The sequence below is a fragment of the Mustelus asterias genome, chromosome 11 (assembly GCF_964213995.1).
Source record: "Mustelus asterias chromosome 11, sMusAst1.hap1.1, whole genome shotgun sequence".
NCBI lineage: Eukaryota > Metazoa > Chordata > Chondrichthyes > Carcharhiniformes > Triakidae > Mustelus > Mustelus asterias.
Window position 1 is genome coordinate 36261335 of NC_135811.1, and position 21585 is coordinate 36282919.

General features: G+C 42.3%; 1 protein-coding gene across 1 annotated transcript in view; it reads left to right on the forward strand.

Moving 5' to 3' along the window:
* ptprea (protein tyrosine phosphatase receptor type Ea) overlaps window positions 1–21585 on the forward strand; it is a 221154-nt gene that overhangs the window by 21856 nt on the left and 177713 nt on the right. Inside the window, exon 2 of the mRNA XM_078223445.1 lies at window positions 4647–4967. The gene's annotated coding sequence lies outside the window, so the exon portion shown is untranslated. The remainder of the gene's footprint in view (window positions 1–4646; window positions 4968–21585) is intronic.

Consider the following 21585-nt stretch of genomic DNA (forward strand, 5'->3'; position numbering starts at 1 on the left):
TTTCTCTTTATATATACAATAATGTTTTTGTTTTTCAAAAAAGTGAAATCTTCTGGGGTAATTCTGTTGGTTAATTGCTGGATGTTCACATTTCTTCTTTAAAGGTTACCACTACGCAACCATTCCCATAATATAAGTTGTACCGAGCAAACCAGATGACAGATCAGAGCTGCTGCTTCATACGCTTTATACTTAACCTGGAATAAAATGACTTGCAATTTGAACAAAACTTTGTCTCATCAAGCATTTGCTTGACCCACTTTTGGAGAGTCCACTTTCAAACAATACAAACGAAAGAGTACAGTTTAATTTTGTTTTTACTTTTCTGGGTCCCATTGCCATGCTGTTAGATATAGGGCAATGTGAATCAAACTACATGTAAGTAAGGCACTCAAACCACTCACAAGAGTGACTGACAAACAGAGAACAATTGAAATATCAGCAGCAGGCCTATATCCATGATTGTATATAGTTTTATGTGACTGTATATGTGTGTGCAACAGTCACTGTACTTTTAAATGGTTCATTCTGTAGCCTGCCTTGAGACATCTTCATGCAATGTATGTGCAGGTGTAATATGATATTAATATTCATTATAATATTTCACAGAAGTTCCTTTCATATTAAATCAGAAAAGCCCTCACCTAATACTGGTAGAATGGTTACAGCACAGAAGGAAGCCATTCAACTCTCTGAATAAGCTATTCAACTGGATCTGTCCCCCCTACCCTTTCTTGGTTGCCCTGCAAATTGTGAGGTTTTTTAAAGATAATTGTCCAGCTCTCTTTTGAAAGCCATGATTTGAATCTGCCTCCACACTCTGTATTTCACATCCTCAACACTCAGTGAGTTTAAAAAGTATTTTCTCTCGTCGTTGTTGGTTGTTTTGCCAATCACCTTAAATTGGTGTCCTCTGTTCTCCACCCTTCCATCAATGCGAGCAGTTTCTCCCTACCTACTTTGTCCAGACCCCTCCTGATTTTGAGCGCCTCTACTGAATGTCCACTTAACCATCACTGAAGAGAACAGCTCTATCTTCTCCAATCTTTCCTTGCAACTCAAGTTCCCTATTCCTGAAGTAATTCTCATGATTTTTTTTTCTCTGTATACTTTCCTATCACTTCTCATCCTTACTGAAGTGTTGAGGACACTGCTCCAGTTGAGGCTGAGTTGGTGTTCACCATAACTCTCCTGCTTTTGTACTCTCAGCCTCAATGTATGAAGCCTAGGATTCCATATCCTTTATTAACTGCTTTGTCATCAATGATTTGTGCACATATAGCAACTTGCATCTAAATTCATTCATCAAGAATCTGGACTGAGGAAAGCATTGTAATTGGATCAAATAGAAAGGGCAGAAGCTTCCTATTCTGTCGAGTGTATTACTTCATTGTTAATGTACAGCTAACTGTAGAATGTTCTTTCCTCGAGCATCATGAAGGAATTTAACAGATGGTTTACAGTAGATATTTGTGCCTGGTTCTTTAAAAAAAAATGCAAACGCTTCATTCTGCAGAGAATTGGGTGTAATTAACATGATGAATCTCGCGAGCAAAGAGGTTCTTTATTCGCTGTAATGGAATTTTCTATACGATGATATGAATTTCAATGAGGTTACAACTGTCACGTTAGCAGACTTTATCCCTTTCTTAGTTTCTTCTTGCAATTATTGGCATTAGGCCAACTCTATTTGCTGGCCTTGAGCAATATTTAATTGCCAATGTATTTTCATTAGACTGCAAAGTACTGGGATGGAACGGCAGTGCTGTGAGGATGGCATTATAAATTCTCACTGCATAAACCTCTTGTTATTTACGTTGTGTTCCTTTCACGCTAACCAACCTAACCTAAGCTGCAGACCTTTAAAAACCATTCTTTCTCATTCAATCTGAATCAAGTCTATCGATACTTTAGATTAGAACAATTCAGAGCAGAAATTAATGCTTAAAGACGTGCTAATAGAGGTTTTATATGTTAATATAATTTACTTTCCCTATGTATGTTAGACTGTAAATGTAAATCCTGTTTAGTCATAATAGCAGCCCATGTCTTGAAAAAATACAGCTTGAAATGACTTTGTTCCAAATTTAGCACAGTGTCTAGAACCACACTCCAGTGCAGCACTGGAGGAGCACCTTTTAGGTGAGATATTATATCGAGGCCCAGTCTGTGATCTCAAGGGGACAGAAAATACCCCTCGGTACTAATTCAAAAAAGAATAGGGGAGTTCTCCCCCAATACCTATCCCTCAGTGTCAAAAAGGCAGATTACTTGATGAATATCACATTGCTCTTTGTGGGACTTTGCTGTGTACAAGTTGACTCCTGCATTTCTTAGAGTTCAGAAACACTTAATTGGTTGCAGAGCACCGTGGGATCTCCTAAGGTTGTGAATGGCATCAAATAAAATCAAAACCTTCAAAGTTTCTTTCTCTGGATCCACTGCTGAGTGTGTGGAATTCCGATACTTGTTACAAATAATAGAAGCATTTCCCCTGCATTGATAGTCACTCCTTGTACTGAGCAAGCAATTCTTTAAAAAAGCTGGTTGTTTCGTTCCTGCTCCTGATTGTGGTCTCACTACTGGAACACGAAGGTGTGTGGTTCTTGGCTAAAACCTGATAACAGGGGAAGCTGTGATATGCTGGCTGAATACAGATATTTCTCATTCATGGTTACACTTAGGTGAAGAATGACAGGACTGCCTACACCCAGAACATTGTTCCCGAACATGAGTCACTACTTTCAAGATAATTAGAACAAAAACACACTCCATAAGGCGTAGGGGGTGCTGAAAGGCAGGGGATGATGGCCTATTTAAACTGCTTAAAAGCTTGCAACCTTAATTGGGAAGCCATCTTGTGATGTGTTTCGAAACATTGTTAAAATACTGGGGGGTTTTATTGATGCCAATTAGTCAGGCAGGTTGTATGACAACAGTCAACCTGCTGCCACCCAGTTTGAAGCCCTGCAAAAATTTTGAATTTTATCCCATTATTAAACATTTGTGTTTAAGCTTAAGTTTAAAGTTTATTTTAGGCTTGTATTAACACTGCAATGAAGTTACTGTGAAAATCCCCTTGTCGCCACACTCCGGCGCCTGTTCGGGTACACTGAGAGAGAATTTTAGCACGACCAATGCACCTAACCAGCACGTCTTTCGGACTGTGGGAGGAAACCGGAGCACCTGGAGGAAACCCACACAGACACTGGGAGAATGTGCAAACTTCAGACAGCTGGGAATCGAACCCAGGTCCCTGGCACTGTGAGGCAGCAGTGCAAACCACTATGCCACCGTGCCGCCCATAAAACTTTGTGTTGGAGCATTTGATTTGAAACAGACTCTCCTGCAGCAAACAGTGCTAATGAGATTGTGCTTGTTGTGTTTTTTTCTGAGGAAGGAGCGTGTAGTATTGATTGAACTATGATGAATGGCAGATGAATACTTTTGCAAATATTGCTGTTGATTAATGTGTCTTTTATATTTTACATTGCTTCTTCCTGTTTAAATTAAAAGAAAATTCATGAGCTGCTGTTTAAATTTGGTCCTTAACAGTTCAAAGGTGACAAGTTGAAGAAATGTCTTTGAGTCTTGTGGTCTGACTGTGTTATGCTTCTCTGCTGTAAGTGGGGGGGGGCAACTGGTTTTGCAGCAGGAACAGTGAGAACAGTAGTTGATGAAGTGAATGATGGTTTTAAATCACCACTTCTCTGAAATCTCATTACCACTGCAGAGAGGACCAAAATAACAGTCACCGTACTGCAACATCACCATGGAAACTGTTGGGAATATTTAGGTCTCAAACCGGCTATATTTCTGCCATTGCCTTGTTTGTTTTTCAGCTCTTTGAGGTATATTGCTTTTTCTCTTGGTGGATTGGTTGTGTGTTGTCTGACCTTGCATAGATTTACTATCATTGATTTCTCTGTATGGGCTGAATTTTTGCGCATCCTGCCTGAATGTATGGATGGTGCTGGGGTAACATATTGCGACCAAGGACTTCACTCCTCTGTTTCCATTGAAGGGGTTGTCAGCGCCGTTCTTCCACACTCCCTTGGGGCTACCTGAACCCAACAATAGCCGAATAATCTGAGGCTAATCTGAATTCTCTAACATCTTTGGAACGCAGATTCTATTTTCGGAACGAGCCAGGTGGAATGCGCACGCTGCCCGGTATCGGTTGGCAGCAGTGCTAAAGTGGAGTCTTTCCTCACCACACACTCTGTGAAACTACCTGGCATTGCCACTCTGGCTTCTTATCCTTCTCCAAATTGGAGACACTCCATGGACCCAGCTTCTTGCAGGCTGGAGGCTCCATGAGCCATTTGATACTACAGCAACCTCTAACCAGAGTGTTGCTGTGGATGCGCACAAGGAGTCTGCAGCCCCATTAGCATGAGCCCCTCAACATGGAATGGGCAGTCCCACCCATGTTCTCAGCCAGGCAGCTGGTGTTTTCCACCAGCCACCACCCAGTGTCTGCCGTGGGTAAAAATTTGCCCCTGTATTTCAGCCAGTGACTTTGATTACATGGGCAAGTTCACAGCGCAGAGTCCAAAAAAAAAGCATTGATCTCATTGATTAGAGCTATTTTCTCCCCAGATTTGCTTTGAATGAATTAATTCTGACTGAATTGTATCTTTCAGGTGGAATTCAGGATCAATTAGATGGTTCCACTAATCTCAGAATCATTAGCTGCTTTGGAGCCATAAACAAAACCCCTGGCTTTTCCTGTATTGAACTTGACCTGACAGGGAGATATACTGCTGATGCTACGTTCTTCATAATGAAGATGCAAACAGGAATACCTGCTGTAGCCGAACTTCCGTCTTCTCTCACAAAGGATTGCTGAGAATGCAAAACGTGCCTTCGTAGTGGGAAAGAAAGATCTGAAAAGAAGATTTCTTAACTATGAATTTTAAAGAAGCCTTTGTTTGAGCCTCGTGATCTGAAACCCACAGCTAATTGTGAGTATGTTTAATTAATGCCTCGATTATTTTCTACTTTGGGATGCTTGGAAATCGTTTAAAGCAACACTTTTTTTTGATGGAAATGTGCTAATATGATGGAAATGTCACTGAATATGATACGGAAGGTAATTGAGGATGATGCTTTGTATTGCATTTGTAAAAATGGTATAATCCAACAAAGCAGAGATCCTTTCAGAATTGTATTTTGTTAGAGCTACCTTGTGGATTTTTGAGAACTGAGGGTGTTACACAATGTGTATTTTACTGGTTAAATGGAATGTGCAGTGAAATGTAAATCATCCTTTATTCATGTGAAAATGGGAAGACAGAATCTGTTACTTTTATGAGATAACGGGCTAAATGGTGAATTCAAGTGAACATAATATGTTCATTCATCCTGCTGATTTGGCTCATGTCAAGCCTCTGTTATTCAGATCTCTGCCTTGGATGTAAAATACTTGTGGATATTTGAAGGGATTCGCTCTGCTAAACACAGGTGTAGCAATAGGATGTGATATTTAATTATTGAATCAGTGCAAGTAACTAATCATGCTCCTTGGGTCTAACGTTAACTATCTATTAATATTTCATGTTCAAATCTTTTCATCCTCCCCTTTCTTCACAATATAGCTTTGATAAGGTGCCAGGGGTAAAATTTCACATGGACAATACAGCAAAATGGACAATACTGATTGGCAGTCCACTTTAATCATTGCCTGATTTTCTAAGCAATTGACTTTAATGGAACTGAGGTGAAGTATAATAGGAACTCTGATTGCCACTGTCCATTTTGTACTGCTCCCCAGTGTTAAATTTGATCCCTGACCACTCTGCTGTTTTGGTTGAAGATGATCAAGAACCCTAATTTTGCTGTTTTTGGATTCAGTAGTAATAAATAGCAATCTGTTGCTCTGTGCGTGCATCCTTCATTGGCACTTGGGTCAGCGTTTTAGTTTCTGCAACAAGCTCAATGCAAGATGCAATTTTCCTAAAACTAAGGCAATTATTTGTGACTTGCAGAAACACAGCTAAAACTGACACTATAAGAAATCAGCACTCCTGATTGTGAATTGCTGTGCCATTGACATTTATAGAAACATAGAAACCAGAAGCGGGAGTAGGCCATTCAGCCCCTCGAGCCCACTCCGCCATTCATTTTAATCATAGCTGATCACTGAATTCAATATCCTGATCCCCTCTTCCTCCCATATCCCTTGATCCCTTTGGTCCCGAGAGCTATATCTAATTTCTTCTTGAAATCCGACAATATTTTGGCCTCAACTACATTCTGTGGTAGTGAATTCCACACATTCACCACCCTCTGGGTGAAGAAATATTTCCTCACCTCAGTGCTAAAAGGTTTACCTCTTATCCTCAAACTATGACCCCTAGTTCTGGACTCCCCCACCATTGGGAACATTTTTTCTGAATCTATCCTGTCTAACCCTGTTAGAATTTTATAAGTTTCTATGAGATCCCCTCTCACTCTCCTAAACTCCAGTGAATATAATCCTAACATTTGTAGTTCGCAAGATGATCAGATAAATACTGTTTAGGAAGGGTGTTCTTTGTTTAGTCATCAAGAAAGATGCATTATATTTTTCCCCACCACCACATTGTCTTACTATGGTTTGATTTTAAGCCTTTTGCCCGCCTAGCTTATCTGGAAGAGCATTCTGATTCTCACGTTAAATTTTTGCTGCCCTCTATATCCTACATTATCCAGTCACCAGTTTTGGTCTATGCTGCTTTGTTGTCATAACGTGACTTACCGGTTTGGGTCACTGTCTGTGTGGAGTTTGCACATTCTCCTCGTGTCTGCGTGGGTTTCCTCCGGGTGCTCAGGTTTCCTCCCACAGTCCAAAGATGTGCGGGTTAGGTTGATTGGCCATGCTAAAATTGCCCCTTAGTGTCCTGAGATGCGTAGGTTAGAGGGATTAGCGGGTAAATATGCAGGGATATGGGGGTAGGGCCTGGGTGGGATTGTGGTCGGTGCAGACTCGATGGGCCAAATGGCCTCTTTCTGCACTGTAGGGTTTCTATGATTACCGGGAAGCTTTGCTTGAACTTGCCTTGTTTACATCACTTAATGTCCTTCTCCCCAAGACTGAAGAGTCTTTCCTCCATAACACAAATCTGTTGTTGCCAGCGGTCAGCCCTCATGGCTATTCTCTGTATTGCCTCCATTGGTTCTGAAAGTAAATGAATCAACCACCCTGCAATCCCAGCTCCTGAAATAAATTCAAATCCTTTCTTCACTGCTGTGATGTCACCAAGACGTATGTTCTTAGTGCAAATAAGTAAAATTGTTTCGACGCATGAAGCTTTAAAAAGAAATTGTGCAAAAGCAAGTCCCAGTTCTCTTTCTATGTTTCATTCAGTGTGTGAAGAACTTCTTTGATGGAGGGCAAACCCCTATAGCTTTCATCCTCTTAGTAGCTCTAACACAGGTATTGTGGAATCATTCAGGGTAGGAAGGACTGGTGTTTATTTCTCTGTTATCTGTGCGCCCTGTAGTTAGGAAAGCATTCACACAATCTGACACAAACTGTTTGAACCCAACAAGCAGAAGTGTCATGCCAAGGCCTTAAAATTATGTGGCCATTTCGAAGTATTTGAGATGATGCTTTTAAATGTCGTAAATGTCCCCCTGTGTTTGACAGAGGGATGAAGATGGAGAATAGTAACAAAAGAATTAGAAGTGACTTTATAAGCGGGGTTACAGTGAGAGATTTTGAGGAGGTGAAGAGATAGGTAGCAAGATAAAGGGTTCATTTATACAATTGATTAATGCTTCTGCTAAAGATATGAGAGCTGAATTCCAGTCAAACTTATAAAGTGTCCCTACTCAGGTGATCAATAGTATCATTTCATGTAACGCAAAATGGGGATTCATTTCTCCGTTCTGCAGTAAATAAAGGAACGAGAAAATGTTGGTACTTCTGGAATGTAAGAAAAATCCAGCGCAACAAAAGTTTGCTGTAAAGGATGTAAATGGTATTGTAGAATTTCTAGGAATTCACCCAGCACCAGCAAGTATTGGAAAGCTCGGGTAAAATACAAAGCTGGACTTGCGGATAGTGAAGAGCATTGTCGGGCAATACAGCAGGATATAGATAGGCTGGAAAATTGGGCGGAGAGGTGGCAAATGGAGTTTAATCCGGATAAATGCAAAATGATGCATTTTGGAAGAAATAATGTAGGGAGGAGTTATACAATAAATGGCAGAGTCATCAGGAGTATAGAAACACAGAGGGACCTAGGTGTGCAAGTCCACAAATCCTTGAAGGTGGCAACACAGGTGGAGAAGGTGGTGAAGAAGGCATATGGTATGCTTGCCTTTATAGGACGGGGTATAGAGTATAAAAGCTGGAGTCTGATGATGCAGCTGTATAGAACGCTGGTTAGGCCACATTTGGAGTACTGCGTCCAGTTCTGGTCGCCGCACTACCAGAAGGACGTGGAGGCGTTAGAGAGAGTGCAGAGAAGGTTTACCAGGATGTTGCCTGGTATGGAGGGTCTTAGCTATGAGGAGAGATTGGGTAAACTGGGGTTGTTCCCCCTGGAAAGATGGAGAATGAGGGGAAATCTAATAGAGGTGTACAAGATTATGAAGGGGATAGATAGGGTGAACGGTGGGAAGCTTTTTCCCAGATCAGAAGTGACGTTCACGAGGGGTCACGCACGGGCTCAAGTTGAGAGGGGCGAAGTATAACTCAGATATTAGAGGGATGTTTTTTACACAGAGGGTGGTGGGGGCCTGGAATGCGCTGCCAAGTAGGGTGGTGGAGGCAGACACGCTGGCATCGTTTAAGACTTACCTGGATAGTCACATGAGCAGCCTGGGAATGGAGGGATACAAACGATTGGTCTAGTTGGACCAAGGAGCAGCACAGGCTTGGAGGGCCGAAGGGCCTGTTTCCTGTGCTGTACTGTTCTTTATCCCACACAATGTCCTCGTATATATTTGCAATCAGCAAGGATTCCCAACACTGGAAAAATCATGGGCAGAATTTTCCTAAAAAAAAATGGCAGTGCCAGTTTCTGACTGAAAACTGATGTGTTTCTCTCCAGAAACATAGCAGATCTTCTGACACTTTGTCAAAAAAAGCAAGGCGCATTTTGCGCCATCGTTTTTGAGGTGCAGGGCCTAAACACAGATCGTGGCATCCTGAAGTAAAGTTAAAGGCCCTCCTCCCCCAACCATGGACATCGGGACCCACAGCAGACAAGGGGAACACCCCAAACCCTCCACTACAGAGTGGCAACATCCCTCTCGCGTAAATTTAAAACCTCAAAGCCACCATAACAGTATGTGCAATCTCTGCGCAGGCAGCAAAGTTGTGGAATATATATTTAAGGGAACTATTATGGACATGATTTATACAAAGTGTTTTCATTTGGAATTTGGAATTTAATGCTTTGTTGATCTTCTGCCAAGATCAAATTCTAGCAATGTATTCAAATGAGAACCATTAATTATTTCTTAAGTGAGCCTGAAAGTAAAAAGCGGTTGGAGCAATGGTTTTCAACCAGGAGCCCACAGGACCCTAGGGGGACTGAGAAGTGTCCAGAGGAGAATCTGCAAGGTCATGACAGTAAATATAGATTTCTGCCGGTGGTTTTGTGATTTGTTAGTTGAGTGTTTGACACACAGCCCGTTTGATCCTGGAGGAACTATGCCCTGACCGTATAAACACAACTGTTCACTTATCACAACTAACAGTGAATTGATGGTCTCAATTCAGTCGCCACATGTCATTTTAGTCTTTTAACGCAGCTGGGATATTGCCAGTGATAGTAACCAATATTAGCACACATTGTTTCTTAAAATGTCCAAGCAGTGACCAACAAGTAAGTAAATCATCTATTGGCATGGGGTTGCCTTTCTCAAGAGATCAGACAGATCGTTCTCCACACCACAAGATTACCTTTCAACAGTCTCTTTTGAAAGTTTTCAGGTTCTTTAACTTGTACTGGGGCCGGGAACATGGACAAGTGCAAACAGCGGGTCCAATTGACCCGGTTAAAGAGCCATTAAGACTACTTGATGGAGGTTGACCAGGAGTTTTCAGTTGGCCTCCAGCTGTCTGGAGGTGGTCCCTCCCCCGGTCTGACCTGAGGGAGGGCCAGTGCACTGGGCAGGCTTGACAGTGGCTCATTGCTTCTGGAGTACAGGAAGACTAGGAAATGGAGAGACCTGGGGTAATGGAAGGGGTCTGGGAGATGTGAAGAACGTGGCGGGGTGAGTTATGAGCCCAGGTGGGCATAACCATGAATTGAACTGGACTGATGTCCCAGTAAATGGAGGTGAGCCCTCTGTCATGCCAGTCTCGCCATCTGCCCACCTCTGTTGCTGACTCAGACCTGCCTTGGGAGGTGGCAACCTCAACTCGAGCCTATGCCTGACACCCAGAGACCAAAATACCAGGTGAGTGGGTTGACTTCAGTCTGGACCACAATGGCAGGAAACTCACGGTTCCTGCACTGATCTTGACTCCCCAGTCAGGGGGAAACATCCTCTCACCATTTATCCTGTCAACTCCTTAAACATTTTTTTTATCTTTCAATGAGATCACTTTTCACTTTCCTAAACTCCTCCGAATAATGGCCTGTTCTACTTAATCTCTCCCTTGGGACAGACTTCATATTTCAGGAACCAATCGAATGAGCCTATATTGTATGCCTTCTAAGGCAAGTAGATCTTTCATTAGGAAAGCAGTCAAAGCTGTATACGGTATTCTAGCTGTCTTCTAATAATTGCAGCAAGTCTTCCTGCCTCGTGTACATCAATCTCCTTGTAATAAAGGCAAATATACCATTTGCCTTCCAAATTGATTGTGATAACATGCATGTTAACATTCTGTGACTCCTGTACAAGAAGACCTTAAAAACCATGTATTTTTCACGGTAACCTGGAACCAAAACAGTAGAATTGAGTAAATAACGATGCATGGCAGATAAAAACTTTCAGTTTTCCTCTCCAATGTTAACCAAAATTTGTCAGAGGAATTATTTGAAAACTGTTAAAGCTTTGCTGTAGTTCCATCATGAATTACATCAGGGATCTGTCATAATTCACTGTAGTTTCATTACATTTGTGTGAGTTCAAGTAGAACCTATCACGCAAACCAGCCTCCCATCCATTGACTCTGTCTACACTCCCGCTGCCTCGGCAAAGCGGCCAGCATAATCAAGGACCCCACGCACCTCGGACATTCTCTCTTCCACCTTCTCCCGTCGGGCAAAAGATACAAAAGCCTGAGGTCATGTCCCATCCGACTCAAGAACAGCTTCTTCCCTGCTGCCATCAGACTTTTGACTGGACCTACCTCGCACTAAGTTGATCTTTCTCTACACCCTAGCTATGACTGTAACAATACATCCTGCACTCTCTCTCTTCCTTCTCTATGAACAATATGCTTTGTCTGTATAGTGCACAAGAAACAATACTTTTCATTGTATCCCAATACACGTGACAATAATAAATCAAATTTTAAAAAGACCCAGATCTCAGTGATGCTTTCGCTGTGTGGGATTACAGGAATAGGGCAGGGGAGAGGGCCTGTGTAAGATACTGTCAGAGTTGGTGCAGACCCGATGGGCTGAATGGCCTCTTCTGCTCTCCAGGGATTCTATAATTCTATGATTCTTTATTCTGAGACTATGCCCTCTGGTCCTAGACTGTCCCATGAGGGGAAACATCCTATTAGCATTTACCCCTGTCAAGTCCCTTAAGAACCTTATATGTTTCAATGAGATCATTTCTCATTCTTCTAAATTCCAACTAGCAGAGTCACAACCTGTTTAACCTTTCCTCAGAAGACAATACCTCCACACCAGGGATCAACCTAGTGAACCTTCTCTCAAATGCCTCCAATTAAATGATGGACGGAATCTTTCCACTGTTCACACTGGTGGGATTTTCTGGTCCCGCTGAGTGCCAAACTCTCCGTCCTTGCTGCAGCTAAGACATGGAAGGAAGAGTTTTGGGTGACCTTGAGTTTACTGAGGATAGAATGTGGGGGACCAGCCAGAATTGTGATGAAATAGCCGAGTGTAAAGATTGTAAAGACGTGAATGAGGGTTTCAGCAGCAGCTGAGCTGACATTGCGAACTTGGGCGATGTTACAGGGCTGAAAATAGGCAGTCTTGGTGAAGACGAGAATATGTGATCAGAAAAGCTAGTTTCAGGGTCTAATATGACACCAAGGATGCAGACAGGCTGATTTAGTCTCAGTCTGTTGCCAGGGAAAGGGATGGAGTTGGTAGCTAGGGAACGGTGTTTGGAATTGAGACAGAAAAGAATAGTTTTAGTCTTTTCAATATAACAGAATTGATATTTTAATAAGCTGCAAGTATAGAAAACATGTGGGATATGAAATTCTCATGACATGCCTATTATCATGGTGATGCCTTGGGCTCCAGAAGGGGATCAGAAGCATGAGGCTGGCATTCAGTAGACCCTCCATCCTTCCCAATGCCTGGTCTTTGATCGGGCGGTGACTGCCAGGGAATACCAGACACACCCGGAAGGCAAACCCAACAGAGCAGCCGCCCGAGATTGCAAGTCCAATGTTTACCATTGGTTGTATACCAGCAACGGCAAGATGACGCCCTTAAGTAGCCATCCTCCTCCCTTCCAACCAGGAGCTTGATCGAAGGAAGCTGGATCCCCACCCGCCCGATCAAATGGACCCCACTTTGCCTCCAAACACTCCTGTGGGGAGGGCTTGGCATTGAATTCCACTCTTGGGACATGATTTTCCAGCCCTGTACATTCATAGAATCTCTACAGTGCAGGAGGCCATTCAGCCCATCGAGTCTGCACCGACCACAATCCCACCCAGGCCCTATTCCATCACCCCACGTATTTACCCTGCTAATCCCCCTGACACTAGGGTCAATTTAGTATAGCCAATCAACCTTAGCCGCATATCTTTGGAGCGTGGGAGGAAACCTGAGCACCCGGAGGAAACCCATGTTTACACGGGAAAAAGTGCAAACTTCACACAGACGGTGACCCTAGCCCGGAATCGAATCCGGGTCCCTGGCACTGTGAGGCAACAGTGCTAACCACTGTGCTGCCCCAACTGCAAATTGTGCTAGGACCAGAGAAACGCGGGGGAATGACCATACTGTGTGGTTAGCGCCATCGAGAACCCCTTTTGGAAGTGTCCCAGCCCCACATTTAAATACACAAGGTGGGATTGGAGTTGGATTCTCCCTCTGTCTAGCTGCTTCCTTCTCTGTCGACCTCTACGTCTTCTTGTGTTAATTCTTCTAGTGGTGGTTAGACACTTCAACTGCACGGATAACATGTCTGCATAACTCCATTTGCCTTTTGATAGCATTTAAGAATTCTTTTGTTTCCCCGGCCACATTCAGTGCTGCTTCTTTTCTCCATCCAGCTTACCCTTAGGATCATTCTTAAGCATCACATTTCTTTTGTAAGTCTTTCCCAATACTCCAAGCTTCACATCTATAATTCAATACTGACCACGAAAACATTTTACTACATGGTTACTGCACGTCTATACATCAATAATATGATGCTTTAGAGTTCATAGACGTTCAATGTCTCCTATGATATTTCTGATTGTCAGTGGCAGTTTTACAGGGTGAACTTTAATGAATGTGATGGGGTTCTCACCCATCAGTGGAACTGGTGGGAACTTTGCACTGCTTCACTCCAGGAAGTCCAGTGCAGGTAATCAAGCACTTAACCAGTGTTAGGCTTCACCCTTGATCAAACCCTCAGTATGGTGGAAATCCAACCCCCTGAGAGCTGGTGGCCAGGATCTGGACCAGAACTGGCAGCTCTCCAGTTCTGGCATCACCACCAGGAGCAGTGGGCACAACTGGTATTGCACTCCAGACCTGCAGGCGGAATCAGCAATGGACCCCTGGATAGTGAGCATGAGTGGGATGGGGGTGGTGGAGGAGGGGTTCACCAGCAAAGGGATGTCATTGGGTCCCTTGCTCAGGTGCTTTTGAACAAGGGACCTGTCCCTCTTGAAAGGTATTATTGGGTTTACTGACCACAATCCCTGGGACAGGTTCCTCATCTAGCACGGATGTTCAACCAGCATCTCCTACCACTGGGATTCAACCAGCGTCACCCAGCACAGGTGTTCAACCAGAATCCCCAGCCCAACAGTGGACATTTAATACCTTCAATTCGCCTGCGGACAGGAAGGCTGCCCTTTATCGCCCCCACCAGGACTCAATCGGTAGAGGAGGTGGGAAGGTTGCAGGGTCCCCACATTGCACAATCCCACCCAAATAAACAGAACCCAACAAAGAACAAAGAAAATTACAGCACAGGAACAGGCCCTGCAGCCCTCTAAGCCTGCACCAACCATGCTGCCCAACTGAACTAAAGCCCCCTACCCTTCCGGGGACCATAACCCTCTATTTCCATCCTATTCATGTATTTGTTAAGACGTCCCTTAAAAGTCACTATCGTATCTGCTTCCACTACCTTCCCCGGCAGCGAGTTCCAGGCACCCATCACCCTCTGTGTAAAAATAACTTGCCTTGTACATCTTCTTTAAACCTTGCCCCTCGCACCTTAAACCTATGCCCCCGAGTAATTGACTCTTCTACCCTGGGAAAAAGCTTCTGAGTATCCACTCTGTCCATGCCCCCCATAATCTTGTAGACTTCTATCAGGTCGCCCCTCAACCTCTGTCATTCCAGTGAGAACAAACCAAGTCTCTCCAACCTCTCATAGCTAATGCCCTCCATACCAGGCAACATCCTGGTAAATCCTTTCTGTACTCTCTCCAAAGCCTCCACATCCTTCTGGTAGTGTGGCGACCAGAATTGAACACTATATTCCCAGTGTGGCCTAACTAAGGTTCTATAAAAAAAAACCCTTGTCTCTGAACTCACCCCAGCGGGTGCTGTCTGCTGGCTATGATCAGCCCCCACTTCTTGTTCTCCCTTTGTCTCCTGGGACTTCTGGTAAGATAAATGGTCCAAAATTCCACCGTCCTGAGAAACAAACTGCCTGTGAAGACACAGCAGCTGCCGGCTACTTACCCAGTGTTGCAAAATGAGGCCCAAGGCCAGTTCGGGCTGGCCTCCAGCTTCTTGGTTTTGTTGTGCGTTGCCCTCATAGTGCCAAGTCCAGGGCCAAAAATAGGTCAAAATGAATTTCTACCTTGTTGAAGTCCTGAGTCCAACACTAAACACAAATGAAAATCCCATTGATGTTGTGAATGCAGGAATGTGATTTCTTTCACGGGATGTGGGTGCCACTGGCTAGGCCAACATTCATTGCCAATCAGCCATGTGACCCACTCGTGCATAAATAAAATCTAAAATGTAAGTGCTGTATCTCAGGTATCATTCAGTGCTGATGTCTGTCTCACATTCACTCAACATTCACCTTCTGTAGAATTAAATAGACAATATTGGCATTCCATGTGAAATGTTTGCTGTTTTAAAAAGGCAGATGTGTTACCAGTTTGCAATCTCCATATGGCTAATGTGACGCTTCTACAATATGTTCTTAACCATATGAAAACCGTATTTGAATCCGCTGTTATATTTTTCAACACATCAGTCTAGTGCCATTATAGTCAATGCACATCAGAGCACTGGTGTGAGACAGAACTAATTTTGCAGACTTCTGCATTAAACGGTGCTTAATTAATTTTGTTCTCTATCTATATATCCCCCTGGTGTCTGAGAAAAGAAAGGTATAATCTGATGTGCACAAGTGAGGAATATTGGTCAGGGTGAAATAACTATGTTTGGTTTAACCCATCACCACCACCAAGAATTACAACTTTTATTTTATTAAAATTTCTGTTCCATTAAAGAGTCCAGAATTCATGGCAAAAATAAGGCCCATTGGAAATCAGCTAATAACCTGGGGCAAATTGTGAATCGCCACAAGATGCTGGACAATTTTGATTGGCTGCTGTTGGCTTTGCGAAAACAGTGTTAAGTCCTTAATCCTGTTGTAGTTTTCATGATTCTGCATTTGCATGTTAGTTGCCCATTAAATTTGCCAGAGAAAGTTAAGTCCAGTAATTAACAATGTAAGTACTCTTTCAATTCTGTGTTGGTTGTTAATGACTGGCAGTCAACCTCTCTAGCCCAGAAAATGAGCAGCTAGAAGTCTAGAGCCTTATTTCTTTACATAGGGAATTGTTGGAGCTTTGAAAAATGTCAAATGCATGCTATAGAAGCATCATTCCACTGTGAGATTCCACTTTGGTCCTTATTTCCTTTGACTTTAGGATTAAATTCCACTGAGGTCGCAAAATAAGCCTGATAGCCGAACCCCTAATTGACATGACAACGAAAAAAACATGTTCTGATTTTATAGACCTTCAAGTACATTTCCTTACCTAAGATAAGAAGGATTGTAAACACAGATAATTCCAAGCTTCCTACATAATTGTGCATCTTCGCTGGAAAAATCGAGATGTCTGGAACAGCATTTTATAGTATCTTTCAGCAGGCTAATTTGCTCCTCTGAAAACTTTTCTGTCCACAATGGCTTTCTGTTCTATATAACAACAGCATTACGCTTTTGGGATCTGAGAGTATCATTTTTTACAGTGACATTTCTGAATCTCAATGGCAATTTCACAAGTTTACTCACTGTCTTCTGTGCATTCTTCTTGTTATAAGACTTGGGTAACTGTGTTACTTTCAGAGATCGGGAACATTTTTTTCCCCATCCTGTTTCTTTCTTTTCTCTCTCCTAATTCAGTCTTTGTTTGCTTCTCTCTATTTCTCTTTGTATAACTGATTTGACTGTATTTCATGCTCCTTCTCAGTCCTCCCTCTTTTTATATTTCAATCATTTGAATATCATTGCTTAAGTAACCCACTTTTCTTTAAGTTTATTTATTAGTGTCACAAGCTAGGCTTACATTAACAGTGCAATGAAGTTACTGTGAAAGTCCCCTAGTCACCACACTCCGGCACCTATTTGGGTACACTGAGGGAGAATTTAGCATGGCCAATGCACCTAACCAGCACATTTTTCAGGCTGTGTCGTTAACCAAGTTTCCAGATGCCTTGTTGTCCTTTCCGTGCTGTTATAGGCTCATGCTCATAGCAACTTTGTGGGCAAAAATGGTTGGGACGGGACACAGCAACATGTCCAGCTAACTGGACAAATATGAGGTGCTGCACTTCAGCTAGTGCTAGTCTATATTCTATCGCTTGATCCTACACTCTGCTGTGTGATTGTTTCCTCAATTTTTCCGCTTACCCATCTATTGTGACGATGCAATCACACATTTTTATACAGATTGTGGTGTATTTACAAAATATGAAATGCTCTATCGTTGCAATTCTCCCATATATGTTAAGTTGGAATATTTACACAAGTTTTAATATAGTTGGTTCACCAGGTCCACATTCGAGCAATCAGGCTTGGCCAATCTTCATACTCAAAGGGCCACGTGTGCATATTTTGCTCACTCAAGGGACCGATGAGCATATTTCAGAAAGATAATGTCTGGCACAATGATAAACTGAATTCCAAAAAAATGCTGAGGTTTACGGAAATGAACATTTGCTGAACAAAAGTACAGTCGGTTTCCTCTGGTTTTCCGGGACTAACAGGGTAAATACCCGAGGCTATGGGGATAGGAGCTGAGTGGAATTATGGTCAGTGCAGACTCAACAGGCTGAATGGCCTTCTCCTGCACTGTAGGGATTCCATGATGATGATTCTATGATGATTCTAGTGCGAGAGTATCAGTGCATGTGGATGGGTGGGTGAATGTGAGTGGATACTTGTATGTGTGGTGGTGAGAGAGGGGGAAAACTGAGATTGGGCATAAGACAGACTCGCACTCACCCCCACACCTCAGTCGCTCAGTCTTACTTCCCTACGCGCGCGCGTGCACGCGCACGCACACACACACTCACACACTCTCTCACACCCTCTCTCCTCACTCCCTTCTCTTCTTCCTCACTCCCTCCTCTTCTCTCATCCCACCCCCCCCATTCCCCGACTCCTTTTCTAGGCAGACACTGCTACACCTCCTCCCTCTCGAACAGTCTCCTTGCTCTTGTGCTATATTCTCAGGCCTCAGAAAGCCATTCCACCAATCAGAAACAGTTTTCTCCTACAATTGCTGCTGATTGGTTCATCAGTGATGATAGTGAATGCGGGAGAGAAACGGCCTGTGATTGGAGGGACAGCTCTTTGAAGCATCTTCAAATTGACTCAGTGATGCCTTTTGAACACCGGGTCTGTGGACTGGGTAGTGGCCCATCTGCCATGTTTTGGATAAGCTCGCATTAGAGGAATTGGTTAATTTAATTAATTGTGCTCCCCAAGTCCCCTGAGGAGCAAATTTTAAATTCCGGCCTTCATTTCATTATATAAATATTCAATCACACGGGGCGGGATTTTAACTCTATACAAGTTTGAGTGAGTTAAAGTCAAACCTGTTCAAACAGATAAAGAAAGTCCATTCCAGCACAAGACAGATAAATAAAGTGCAATTCAAACAAAGGTTTTGAATAAGGAACAATGGTACAGCTGTCAACATGATCCCCAGCATCTCTGTGGCTGAGCGCAGATTTTTGCTGAGATAAGCGGTCTGTCTAAACTGGCTATCAAGAGTATTTTCATAGATTATAGTTATTGTTTGAGTTGACTTGTTCAGTACCATATGCATCTGTGCATGTCCAAAGAACACACAGCCTGCTGCTCCGTCTGGTCCTGCTAGTATTTCTGACTCTCTCGCTGTCTGTCGAATAACAGCAAGAACCCATTACATATTCATTACACAGTTTTCTTCCATGTGGTGCAGTGGCAGACTATTCTACAATTACAGATTAGCACATTGGAAGCAGCCCCACACTGATGTAAAACTTGCAGATCTTTATAAGTTTCATGCTAGTTGAGGCCAATGTTTCAATTGCTTTATCCTATGCATTATAAATGTGGTTACTATAGCTCCTGTGCCGATCTTGGGAACATAAGGAGGAAAATAGTTTTAACAGGAAGAACTTGATTTTTCGGATTTGGTTAGGCTCAATTTGGGCGTAGCTTTTGATTTGATCCAAAATAGGAATTGAGTTTTTGGAAAATGTTTTCCTCTTTGCTATCTTCACTTTATTAGATGTCATTGCTGACTTAGAACCGAGATGTGGAGGAATTTCTTCAGCCAGAGGGTGGTGAATCTATGAAATTCATTGCCACAGAAGTATCTAGGGGCCAGGTGTAATAAGTCCTCGGAGGCAGAAGTCCTTTCACCAAAATCTTTTTATTTACAATTCCAACAGCAGTACAAAGTGCTATCAGTCAGCAGTCTACCTTCGGGAGTGCCAGAGGAACTGACACTCCCCGTTAAATACAATAATAAGACTCTCTGATTGGCCTATCAATTGCCTCCTTAATCAGAGAGTTCATATTCTCATAGGCCAACCTCAATGGCCTGATTGAAGCTATTACGCCGTGTCAATGAGTATATTTGAGACAGAGATAGATAGGTTCTTGATAAGGGAATCAAAGGTTATGGGGAAAGGTGGGAGATTGGAGTTGAGAAACTTATCAGCCATGATTGAATGGCGGAGCAGACTTGATGGGCCGAATGGCTTAATTCTGCTCCTATATCTTAAGGTCTTATGGACTTTCTCACCATTGACGTCAGTAATTGAAGTAGCGTTGCTGTTTATGGTCTACCATCTCTGCTTGTGAGTTGTTTTTAAATATTGTACTACTTCAGTGTTCCCATTTTCCTCCTCCCAAACACACTCTGCAGACACTGTCAGGGGTAAAGATTGAAATGAAGTTAAGAGGTCTGGAGAGGATGCACCAACATAGGATTTCAATCAGATTAGCTGATCACCATGCTCAGCAATGTGTAATTGTCTCCTACACTCATTGTACAAACATTACCTGAAGCCAAGCACTTTAGGCTTGATGGAGATCTGCAGTCTTGGACAATAACTTGAGGATTATCAATTAACCTTTGCGACTTCCTCTAATGTTTTAGGCTGGTGATGACCTAGGTTGGAAATCTTAAGGAAGTGTGTAAGCACAAACCCTTACCAAGCTATTTATTCCTTATTTAATATAATAAAAATAAGAAAGTTGAACTTTTAACCTCTGCAGCTGGATCTTCGGATGAAAACGCAGATCTAAATTTCATCAGCTGTAGGAAGGTACCAATCTGAAAGTTTTTTTCACTCCACTTGCATTATCAAACAGTTGCCATTTATTCTCTGACTGAGGTTATTAGTTTGTATTATCTTGATTACAGTGATGTACAAAAGCTGTAAACCAGGTCTACAGTGTATGCCACATGTGTCTTATTTTAGTTGAAATCAAATGCTGTATCTTGTGCTGTTCCTCGCTTGTCTTTATTTTTCTGCTCTCTGTAGAGCTGCAGTTATTCTGGACATTTCCTGACTTATTAACATAAAACATCTACACTTTTATTATCTAATTTTTGACCATGTTAATATTTCCACAAAAACCCAGCTCTAGGTAATTTTACCTCTGCAGGAGCTTTACTCCACCTGGTATTACCAATGGTTTGGAATTTGAATATTTTATCACGAGAAGGATGCATACAGGTTAACAGTGACTCTGTGCTGCCCTGTGGATTTTAGCTCATTGAATCTCGTAACATCACTGACTATCTCTTCCAGCAGAATTCAGGGCACAGCATAAGTATAATTGTACTTTCCTCTACGTCGATGAGTAGCTTTCAGATTGGTTAAAGAGTTTTATTTCCATTTTGTGGAGAAATTGTTTAACTTGCTGCCCTTGGCAAACAGCATTATGTTTGAACTGTTAATTCATCCTGAAGCCAGATGGTGAAGTGGAAAACAAGAAGCCATCTTCTGCTTAATACAAGATTTATTTACAGAATGTGGCATTACATATGTCTGCTTCCTCCCTAATGCACAGTGTCCCAGAAGTTGATCTTTATTTGTGCTCAGGGTACTTAATCAATGCCCCCCACCTCTGCATCCTTAACCGTAATAATAGAATTAACATACCATTAACAGATTGCCCTCTTTTCTTTAAATTAAAACAGTATAATGGACAATATTTCAAAACAAATTGAAGGAAGAGAGGACTAAATGATTTTCAATATTGTGTACATCACATCATAAGACAATTCTTCCAGGATCTCCAATAGTCACTTTTTGCAAGCGTTCCTATTATGTAAAACAATCTAACAATTGCTAACTTGCAACATCAGCAAAGACAATCCTTAACCTTTTTTCAGTCACACATCTTGTCGAATGTATGTTATCCCACAGGGAACAATTATTTATATAACATTCAGGATGTTCTCAAACCATCCCTTGTATAGAATTTCCCCTAAAAGTATTTGATAAGTAAAACCTAACCTATTGCTTCTACAAGAGCCAGTGTTCCTGTAGCTGAAGTACTTTTAACCTTTTAAGTTATTTTCTTAGCTTCCCAGACCAAGGAACAACATTTTCCATTTTCGCCCATCAAAAATATTATAAACTTAGCTCTACCCGATGACCCATCTGGAAGATGGATGTAGGAATTGTCACTGAGAAAGACTAATTTCAGGTCCTTTAGGTTCTCCCAGAGCTTGAAATTTATGCATGTGTTTCTCTATGTTTAATTTGTTTAATG